Source organism: Cryptotermes secundus, unplaced genomic scaffold (genome assembly GCF_002891405.2).
Source record: "Cryptotermes secundus unplaced genomic scaffold, Csec_1.0 scaffold8602, whole genome shotgun sequence".
Lineage (NCBI taxonomy): Eukaryota > Metazoa > Arthropoda > Insecta > Blattodea > Kalotermitidae > Cryptotermes > Cryptotermes secundus.
The window spans coordinates 3,738-15,285 of NW_019726557.1; the positions used below are offsets into that span (position 1 = coordinate 3,738).

At 38.1% G+C, this 11,548-nt stretch overlaps 1 long non-coding RNA gene across 1 annotated transcript; it reads right to left on the minus strand.

The window, feature by feature from the left end:
- Positions 1–7,888: 7,888 nt before the first annotated feature.
- Positions 7,889–11,342, minus strand: LOC111864241. The gene is made up of 3 exons (XR_002842760.2): positions 9,731–11,342; positions 8,831–8,954; positions 7,889–8,086 (listed from the first exon to the last, which is right to left on the minus strand). It is a non-coding gene; the product is annotated as an uncharacterized LOC111864241 (long non-coding RNA).
- Between the last annotated feature and the right edge of the window lie 206 nt (positions 11,343–11,548).

The window sequence follows — 11,548 nt, forward strand, 5'->3', positions numbered from 1 at the left end:
GAAGAAAAGGAAAAAATGATGAAATAAAATTTAATGGAGAACACATAAAATCAGTAAAACAATATAAATACCTCGGCTTAACACTGCAGTCTACATCTACAACATTCACAGCACACATAACAGAAAAATGCACAGCAGCCATCAAAGCTATATACACCATCCGAAACCTGCAACTATTATCGCTAGAAACAGCAATGAAAATATTCCATGCAAAAATTTGTCCCATACTACTATATGGCATAGAGATAACCTGGGAAAAACTATCCAAACAAAACCTGCGGAAAATGGAACAAGTGAAGGCAAGATACCTTAAACTAGCGCTAGGGCTCCCTAACAACACACAATCCAGACTAACATACGAACTCTGCAAGGAAAATTTCCTATTAGAAGAACTCAGATATCAACTGCCAAGCACAAAAAACTCAGAGGAAGTTATCAAAGAAAGAAAACAAAAAAGAGAGGAAATATGGGAAGAGTTCTACAGCACTGATGCAATGACTGACAGAACCTGGACAGGACCCAACAGAAAATTACGACACACAATTACTAGGTTGGCAACACACGGATTCCAACACAAGATATGCAAGAACGAACGTTTCCACGAAGCAAATGACGCGTGTGTGTGTGTAAACACTGTGATAAAAAGTGTAGTAGATACCACATTACCATATGCAAAAACCTAACCACATCAATAACCGAATACAGTCGCGAATAGAAAACAATTACTCTATGCACATTGTGCGCATTCCCGTATTATATAAACGTACGATTGACAATAATTCTGCAAGGTAGGAAAAATTAAAGCTTAACAGATGTACCTTACCTTGTTTAAAAGTACGAGAACAAAAATATAGTTATGATTAACATAGTAAGAATTTCCAACTCGTTCCAACCGCCATTTAGCCAAAGCGAGCAATGCTACCAACGTGCAAAGGTTACATGAAATCAAGCATCACAGATTACTGACATGCACGGAATAGTAAAGAAGAAAAGTAGCCAGGTTTAACTAGTCAACAGACCGTCACGTTTTATGGAATCCATAAGAAACTACATATCATATTATATTATTTAATCCGTTGAATTACATAATATATAAAAACTTTAAAAGATATTATAAGGTTTTCGGTCATTATCAATCTTTGTTCTATTTTTCTAAAAAAAAGTATAAGTTCAAGAGCTACATGATAAGGCGGAAATAAGAATTACGTATATTTAATTTTTTTAATTGTCTCATTCTGGTCCGCTGCAGTACCAAATTAGAAAGTTAGTAAAATTTTCCGTCCAATGCGGCAATAGAGGTCATATCACTTATATTATTCTTGCCTTACTTGTTTCGGTTTAAATAAAACCATCATCAGAGGCACTTTTCGTTNCTGGTTTGATGTTCACTTTCAGTTGTATGTTTCACAGATGTATGTTTCGTATTTATTTATTGTCGTAGATATTAGTTACGACGGCATTCGTTGTCGTATAAAAACATAAAAATGTAGAATAACAGAGTATGCCAATAGGCTATACGTGACACAGGAATTATCACTTTTTTTTCCCACAGTAAATTTCATATATTTAGATTAAAATCACGATTAAAATATTTAAATTTAAATTCAAATTGTTGTAAGTCGTTGTTGGTTGTCAATTCTTCCCGTGGGTGGAAGTCGTCATTCTTGGTGGTGTGTGGGCCTATTCGCGTTATGATGTTATGTGTGTGCTGTACAGAGGACACAGCAATTCAGTCAGATTCAATTTAATTTCACAAATATCTTTAACTTTTAGATCAGTGGAACCTTTCCTCCTATAAGCAACAGCTCTCCTTCACTTCGCATAACACTCATATAAATACAAACAAAACATTCATACAGGTTTAAGATGAAGAACACAACATGGTACATATTTTATATATCATTATGCATATCTTAATACCCTCTGCCACCACATATGATATTTCACAATTTAATTCCAACTTGTGTCCATGCTGAAAGAATTAATCTAGTGAACCCACTTTACTTACCTACATTTGATAGTGATGCAAGAAATTCTGTGGCACACTTTGACCCTCATATTACTGATTTCTGGAATAATGTTCCAGGTTTCAGTCTCTATAAAGCCTTCACTATGCATCATTTATATATGTAGATTTCCTCTATCAACTGTCCATAGAAGTAAAAGTTGCACACTTTCCAACAGTCAACTTCATAATATTGTGACATGACAGCTGAAAGCGGGAGTAGAAGGCCCAGAAATGTTGTCCATTTCCAGGCAATTTCCAGTAAACATGTACCCATGGCAACAAAACTTGCTCCTGCGTCAAAAATATCCGGACCGTTACTATGCAACAGCCCATTTAACATGTTGCGCAACAGTGGAGGACTTCTTTGAAGCCATGTTTCCTATGCTGTTTGTGTGGACGTTATTTAATGAGGACACCAGCCAAGTCGACAGTCATGACTCTGGAGTCGATGGCCAGGAGCCGGAGGTTGGAATTGGTGATTAAAGTGTTAAGGGACATTGTTAGACACTGATACAATGAAATGACTAGTGAAAACATAGAAGGCTCTGTGAATGAATGAATGAATGAATGTATAAAGGGTGGGCCTTCTTGGCCCTTGCACCTTGTGATCTGCTGTGCCTCCCTTTCTGACTATCCCCTCAAAATCCTGCACTTCGAATGAAGTGTAAGATTTTGTATGTTTGTATGTGGGGATGTCGAAATAGTCACTTGGTTCCATAAAATATTGACCCATGTCGTTCAACCTTAAATAATCTAAGGCCTCACATTTGCACAGGATATGTGTGGCTGTTTTGATTTCTTCTTGGCACCTCTCACAAGTTGGACTGTTACTTACTCCCCATTGGGAGAGGTGTCCTTTGACATGACAGAGTCCTGTAAGTAGTCCTACCACCCATCGTAGTTCCTGTTTAACTTCAACAGTTCCTTCGTTCTTTTAGTAAAGGGTCCTCATATGAGTCCCTTTGCTTGCCTGAATCCAGTGAAGGACCCCAGTATTGCTTGCGATTCATATTTGTCCAGTCCCTGATTTCATTTCTGGCAACTCCTTTAGAGATGCCACAGGCTGGTTCAGGTCCTATGAACGGATGTTCAGCGCCAATCTTGGTGAATTGGTCCGCTATTTCGTTTCCAGCAATACTCTCATGCCCTGGTACCCATATCAGTTGTACCCTGTTATGTTTGGCCAGTTCAATGAGAGTTTGGTGGCAATCCCAGACCAATTTTTAGGTGATCTGGTGTTTGTGAAGTGCTTTAAGTGGAGCTTGGCTGTCAGATAAAATGTAGGTGTTCCTGTAGTTTCCATCTAGATTCTCCATAACACATGCCTTAATGGCACATATTTCTGCTTGTAATAGTGTCATATACTGCCCAAGGCTGAATATAAGTTTCCACCTTGTGCCATAGCAGAACATACCAGTGCCAGTGCCCTTATTTATCTTGGAACCATCTGGATAGCAGATAAGTCTCCCTTTTCTATGAGGCCAAATCCTGTCTTCCCATTCATTCATCAGGAAATCTGACTGTTAATGGTTTTTCATATACATGTCTCAGTATCATTTTGTCAGATCTCATTTGTTATATGGCCTCTCCTTTCATGTCCTGAGTTATGTATACATGTCTGAAACTATCAGATTTACGCTACCATGACCGGCTCCTACAATCAACACCCCCCAAAAAATTGCTTGCCTTTCCTATAGTTTTGACAGGATTTAAATTCTTTCCTCCATGGAAAATGAGACATCCCTAAGTCAAACCCAATTACACGCTGTACAATTACCAAAACTTATGACAAAGGAGGAGGGATTAAATCATACATGTCAATCATGATGTTACTGGAAAGATGTTTTCGGTCAGTTACCCTTCTACATGTAGAGAGCTCAAGAGTTCAACTGCAAATTTTTGCTGAGACGATGCATAACTGTAGAGTTTCAGAGTTATTTCATGTATGGACGGCCAACATTTCCACTGAGCAAACCTACTTCCATAGTACTGCAGATGCAGAAGTCTTGCAAGGTATAAATGTAGACCTGAGCATGGAGAACGTCGGACAATACAGGTTATGGGATGTGGAGCTCCACGCATTCTGAATAGTTTCACACCAGACTTTACTTCTTCCACAATCATACCAAATACAACTGACAGGTAACGAGAATACACTTCCACATGCATAAAATATTACTAGGATTAACTGACAATGCACGGGATGAGGATTAAATAATTACACAAATACACAGTGACTTCAAATTTATTATGATAAAGTAAAAATCATACATTTCCTACAGGCGATGAATGACACATACACAGGATGAGGATTAAATAATTTCACAAATACAGAGTTACTTCACACTTTATTATGATAAAGTAAAAATCATACATTTCCTACAGGTGATGAACAATCTGCCACAAGAATGAGGGACCATTACATCCTTATATAATAAAAGACATATTTTCTCAAATAAGTTTTATTGTAAGGGATGGGTAACTTCATGAGCAACTGTGCATTACTACTCAAGTACCAAATTGGCTTCCCATTCTTAGCGAAATCAAGGAAAACTGAACAGTCCCACTTCATGAAGCAGTTTCTTTTTGCCTGGAACATATGATAATATACTGAATATGGGGGGAGGGTCTAAATTCACCTGAAGTAGTTTAGTTACTACTAGGGCGCTGTCCCTTCTATAAAGCAGGATCTGACTTGAAATATATCTACGCTATCACACACTAGTATGTCATGCAGACAGTACAGGTGAAGAGTGAAAATTTTAAATTTCAACATTGCACTTTTCCATATTTTTTATGGATGTACACTGTATTGCACAACAAAAACACAAATATTAAACGAGAACTGCACTCAGCAAGAGGATATTACTGTGACAATTTGAAACATAAAATCAGAGACCAATACCAAAAATATATAACTGGCCTCCTCATCACCCCCTGAAATTCGTATTTTGGAAAACATCTTCATAATTTGTAAGGCACATTCAAAAACAGCATAAAACAAAGAATGTTTAAAGATACAGACTTATTAGAAGTTACAAATTAAAAACTAATTCCCTGAGAAAACCCTGTTTTTGTTCAAGAATCTTCAAACTTACCAATCTTAAACACTGTATTTAAGCATCCTGTTCAATTAATATACCTCTCGTACATAATACAATTCTGTCAACAATGCAAACGGCCATTTTCAGGTGTCTCAGCTATGCGAAAACTGTTCCACTGTAAAGTATGTTCACTTACATCACCTGTAATTGCAATATTTCATGACTGAAAATATTGGATGTTACAATCAATAACCCAGTTAGCAGTAGTTAAAACTCCATAAGCTGCAAATTTACATTTAAATTTAAAATTTGTTACAATTTTGTAAATTTCTTTTTACACCTCTACTAGTGCCATTGTTCACTTGTCTAAACAATAAATTTCATTATCACTCTCTTTGGATTTGTTACACTGTAGTGGGCTGGGTGTTTGCGTTTTATTTTCTGTGCATAAGCCCATTGTATTGGTTATCATTTTCCACGTAGCACATGTCGTGTTGCTGTCTTCCCTTGCATGTGGATGTTATGCATAACATACAGTCTAGAGGAAGAACAATAAACACAACATGCTTGAGCAAAAGATCACGGTTCATACTTCAATTCACAGAAAATTTTCCAGTCTTCTAAGATTTGGAAGAAACTTGTTCCCGTGTCAATTCAACGCAGTACCAATACCGATTATTTTATATATCTGCAGATCCCATCATCTACGACTCCAGAATGCAGGAAAGTTTTCCTCGTGCTTGCTTAAGCACCACACCAATTCTATGGGCAGTAGTCAACTTCATGCACCAGCCATGTCAATGTATACATTCCAGAGTGTTACGGCTCCCAGAGCACATCTAGACCTCATCATGATTATAAAGAAGTCATTATTTTCGATACACATGACTAAGGCCATTTATTAAAAACATAACAGCTTTCAAAGAGGGGTATTTACTCTTCTCCAGCTGCTTTACTCCAGACTGAGTAGTCAGGTCAGATGCAGTAGCAACCCACTCAACAGTGGCCACCTGTGGCCTAACTAGAAGACAGGCTGAGCAACAGAAAATATTCAAAATTCAAATATTCAGAGCCCCCCTGCCTTCTCAACATCAGCAATTATGATTAGGAATCTCACACATCACAATAACACAACTTCTGAAACTTCTATTTAAAAAAGGTACGAGGACTTACTTGTGCAAAAAGCCACATCCCAGAACACATTTCAATTTACCTCTTGTACAAGAGTAATCTTGCTGTCAGGCCTTTCGTTACCAATTTACAGGAGAAATGTTCAATATGTACATTTCTAACAATCCAGTCCTCTACTGCCTTCAGAATGCAGACTTACACTTGAAATAGAACAAACACAGCACCACTGATGAAGTGATACTGGGACTTGGCTACTTGCTCAGTGCTCTTCAAATGGCACCCGTCACTTCCACAGCATATTAAAAATGACACTGCAGATCTCCAATCCACCATATATGGTGCCAATATTTCACCTTCCATTTTGCAGACCAAGAGCTGTTTTATGTATAGATTTGCTAGTCCAAAGCCTGTAGAAAACAAAAAGAAACCACCTTTTCCCATCCCAACAGGTGTAAACCTGATAACAGAAATCATATTCAGTCAACTGAAATACATACATAAACATCACTAGTTCCCTACAAGTACAACAAAACACAAAACTTTTCTTGAAGTTTTGAGCTGTATTCAAAACTCCAGTCTCCTGCTACCTGACAGTGCTCACTACTTCCCTTCACAGCAGTAGTTAAGCTAAAGCAACTTCTTCCAGCAACCAGAAGGAATTACATTAGTTCTGATGCCATTCACAGAGCACAACTTACTGATAATGTTCAGTGCAGTATCAACACACCACACTTTGGAAGCTTTAACACAAGGTTGGAAAAAATTATTTCTTAACATACAACGGTCTTCCACATTATTAAACAAATCTGAACTGATGGCACCCTGTAGCTTCAGTCAGCTCTCAGGGAAGAAGAAACCAATATCTTCAGCCCCTCTCCCTTCCCAACTATGAATCCAGATTTCCACTAAATCAGCTGTTTATTATACTGGAAACAGCCTAAAAAAGGCAGATGGCCAAAAACCCAGAGGAACAAACTTTAGAACACCATTAAGGTCTTACAACTAGAGCAGCTAATGTCTCATGCATTATTCATACATACAAATGACTAAAAATCACAATGTCAGAAAGAAATCTGGCTGGTCAAGTTTAAATCCATATTCTACTATTCAAAACCAGTTCTAAAGCAGAGAGTATAGGAAATGATTGCAATTCTTGCGTTACTGATCCCACTTCTGACACCAATGTAACGTGTTTTGCGTTACTGATCCCACTTCTGACACCAATTGTCGCGTATCGGGCGTATATCGCGACAAATAACTTCACGATGTATTTGATGTAGCAAATTTTATTTCACATCCGCTCTCACAATCACCCAAATTACAATCTGACGATTACTGCTACCTGCAGTATCACAATTAGTACACTGAAAAATGCCACAATACAACTGACTAGTTGCTGGCTAACTCGGCGGTAGCTCCAGGACTCGCTGACTGTCTCAGTACAACTCAGTACAACTCTGCGGTAGCCACACTAGAACTGGCTGTGAATAGCCTTCGCTTCTCCCTATGTAGCCTCGATCGGACAATACGGGAAAACGGCCACGTAATAGGCACCCTTTTGCCTGGCGCTCTGTTGCTATGTAACGCTAGCGGAGGTCACCGCTGTTACTATCGTAACGTCGCCGCTGTTGATTCGCGTTGCCTAGCGACCGCGATATCCCTCGGTGACGTCACCGCGGAGGGGAGTGGCGGGGCGGGAACTCGCCTATTACCGTAAGAACGCGAGCGTTACGCCACCGCCACGCACCGCTGGGGAGGTAGGGGTCAACATGTCACACTGATGAACACTACCAAGTATTCCTGTATTCCAACTTTCTTACTCAAATACACCTACTTAATACATTACAAAAGGTGCTCCACTGTGTTTTCTGTGATTTCTTGCAGTCACCACGTACCAACACATCTGCAAAAAAAAAAAAATGCCAAACTACTACACTGTGGTATGAAACAACATCTAGTGATATAGCGTACGATCATAACATGAATTTCTCAGTTTCTGTAATAAGATAATCACCATGTGACAATGTTAATATTAAAGTGAAATAATCTCCAAATTTTAAATAACTGTAATTGCCTACATACAGCATACCATAAAAAAAATTACCCCAATACGAAGACTTTCCAACAACTTGCCACAAATTGCCTCAAAAAAAGAAGAAAAGAAAGAAAGAAAAAAAAAGAGCTGTCTCTCCCTCAATGTCTCGCGGTTATAGAATGGCATTCTCTATCATGCACAAGTTTCATCTCTCTTGCAGAATGGCAGAACTGCAAATAGGCAATATGCAGCCAAAGCATCGAGTATTATCATCCAAGTACAGATATCTCGCCGAGACCTCATTTCACTGCCTTAATCATCAAAACCACTTCCCCCAACTTTTGCCTCTTCCAAATACAACAATTTGCTCAAAAAGACTGATTCTATACTATCTTCCCTAAAACAATCATAATAAAACTTAACGGCAGGAAATTCACAGAGCTGGGGAGATACCTGTACGTCACAACATTCCCAAACTACAGAAACAAAGTTCAGTGTCATACATAATGACTTACAAGTGCTGATAATTCTCACAACTCCAAGACATTAAGAGAAGTTTCTCAAATAAACCTCGTGTAGAAACAGATGGCTTTCAGTAGACAAACAACTTACAGCATCCAGAGTCTGATCAGACAACGCACATCATCCCTTATCAGCAAATGCCATAGATTCTTGAGAAGGATAAAAAAGGGCAATCGTCACCACGAACTGTTGCATACGCCACCACCGCTGAGCTCTGATAGTATAAAACAAAACTTTCCTTCCACACAAACAATCACTTTCAGAATGTAACAAAACAAAATATAAAAACAATTATCTTAGAAGAATCTTCAAAATATGGAGTTCAAGTGTGTGACTGTGTGGAGATAAACATATAGTTCAAAACAAGTGGACAACACACCTTATGATGTGGAACAGAATTTCACAAAAGTAATGAAAATTGTAATAGAAAATTTAATGGGTTTTATTATATTATCTGTACTATAGCATGCGAGTTTAGCGCATATCAATGCAGTGTAGCAGTTTTAATATATTAGGACACCTGAAGATGGCCTCCTAAGGCTGAAACATAATAAAAAAAAAACTGTGATTTTAGTCAAGCGAACTATACCGAGCGACCACCGTTTGTCGGCGAAGTTTAGTGCAGCTTTTGCGGACAGAGGGTGTCGCGTGGTCAGCGCAACGGATCCCCACGGTCATTACTTTCGGTTTTCTATTTCCTTGAAATAGCTCCTCAATTATCATCACAAGGTTGAGTTCACCCCACTAGGGCTGAAACATATTGTGTTAAAAGTGTGAGTGGAAGAAAGGGGAACAATTTATGGCATTATTGATGAACTGTACTATACACAGACGTTTTACTATCTGGTTAATTCCCAAAGAGCCATTATAAGCAACACTTGAAAAATTTGTACCTTTAGTCTCATGTACTGGCATTCCATCCCACTGTCTGGGAACATACTAAAGACTTCCTATGGAATGTACATGAAAAACATAACCTTACAAACTTACATAAGAAAACTTGTTGCCAAAAAAGTGACGCTACTAACGGCAAACTCTGCTGTTAACCCCTTCCACTATTCCACTTTCTGTTAACAGCGGCAATTATACAATCCAATCAAGGCTGCAAGGAAACTTCCATACCAACACACTGTTCAGGTTCAAGGGGCTGAATGCATGTATCCACCAGGAAGCCAACAATATCTGCATGAACTGAAAATAGAAACTATTCTGTCCACATTCCACCTGCCCCACAACCAACAAATCTTGTTCAAGGCAAGTATTGCAAATACCAGCTTCATTCTATTAAAAAGGAGAAAATTAATTAAAACAAACAGTAATTAACTTCACACAGATCCTTTCAGAATATGCATGGCACTGAATACTAAATTAAAATTTTACGCACGATTGCGGATAGAAAATGTACACGTTATATACACACATGCACACAGAGAGGAATTATACATTAACAACAAAGGCAACCAGAGAAGACAGCAGTTTCCTTGACCAATAATATTAATGCCTGACCATATGGGTTGAAAACATGTAGTGATGGATCTTTAAACTTGTAAAGTAAGTAACTTTCAATAAATTTTATACAACATAGTGTTGCATGTTAGAATATAAAGAACTGACATCAGAAAACCAACCAAGGAAACTGATCAATGCACAGATGTGTGACTGGGTACCAGGAACTGACTTGAGATAACAATGTCCAACATCTAAAACTTGGTCTGTTGAAATACTGTCTAAAAAAGTCATATTGTTACCCTTGCCTGAAAGAAAAACGATATTTCTTAGATGCAAAGGCTATCATGCCGAATTATCTACACTGTAACAACTGTAGATTCAAAGATTACAATGCAGCCTTCTCCCTCAGGTCACTCTTATCATGGCTTGCCACCTTGGACCAAACGTCGCCAATTGGCAAACATGCCATTTCAAACCGGAAGACTGAAATGAAAAAGAAACTACTTCAAAAGTAAGAGAGCTGCCATAGTAGTCGCTCTCGCACTTTCATTCTCAGAAGGACTTTCGCTTCTTCCAGTGTACAGGTTAAAATGGCCTGAACCCTTAAATTTTTCCTCTTGTCTATCAAGACATTTATCCAGGCCGAAAGATCATCTATTTGATCTTCAAGTGGAAGAAGGTTGAAGGCGACCCTTAAAGCATCCATCTCACCTTATACTTCAAATCTAACCAACCAATTCAAATTTCACAACAGTTCACAACTGACAGCTTCTTTTCAAATGCCGTCTACCTTGGTCAGCACCGGTCAGCACGTCTACATCCCAGTCGCCATGTTTCTACGCCAAGGAAGAAAGAACCTAATCATTTTAATTATGTCGCTTCATATATCAATATATACAATGTCTAATATTTTCCATCCATGTTAAGTCGTATAGTTTTATTTTCTGAGACCATAAGATAATGTAAAGAGAAGTGTGAATTAAATTATTACGCATACTAAACCGTTTATTTAGCGGATGAATATCCACGTTCAAGAACTTAACTTCAAGAGCGGGACAGATGAAATCACGCATCACAGATTACTTACATACACGGAATAGTAAATAAAGCAGCCATGTTTAACAAGTTAACAGACCGTCACGCTTTTTGGAATACATCAGAGAGTACGTATCATATTATATTATTTAATTCGTTGAATTACATTATACATAAAAACTTTAAAAAGTATTAGTGCAAGAGCTATATGATAAGGCGGAAAGAAAAATTACGTATTCCTAACAAATATAGCTGAGACTTTTTCCAATGCAAATCGCCATAGTTTGTCATGCAATCAATTTTCTTCTCAAATGTAAATCAGAT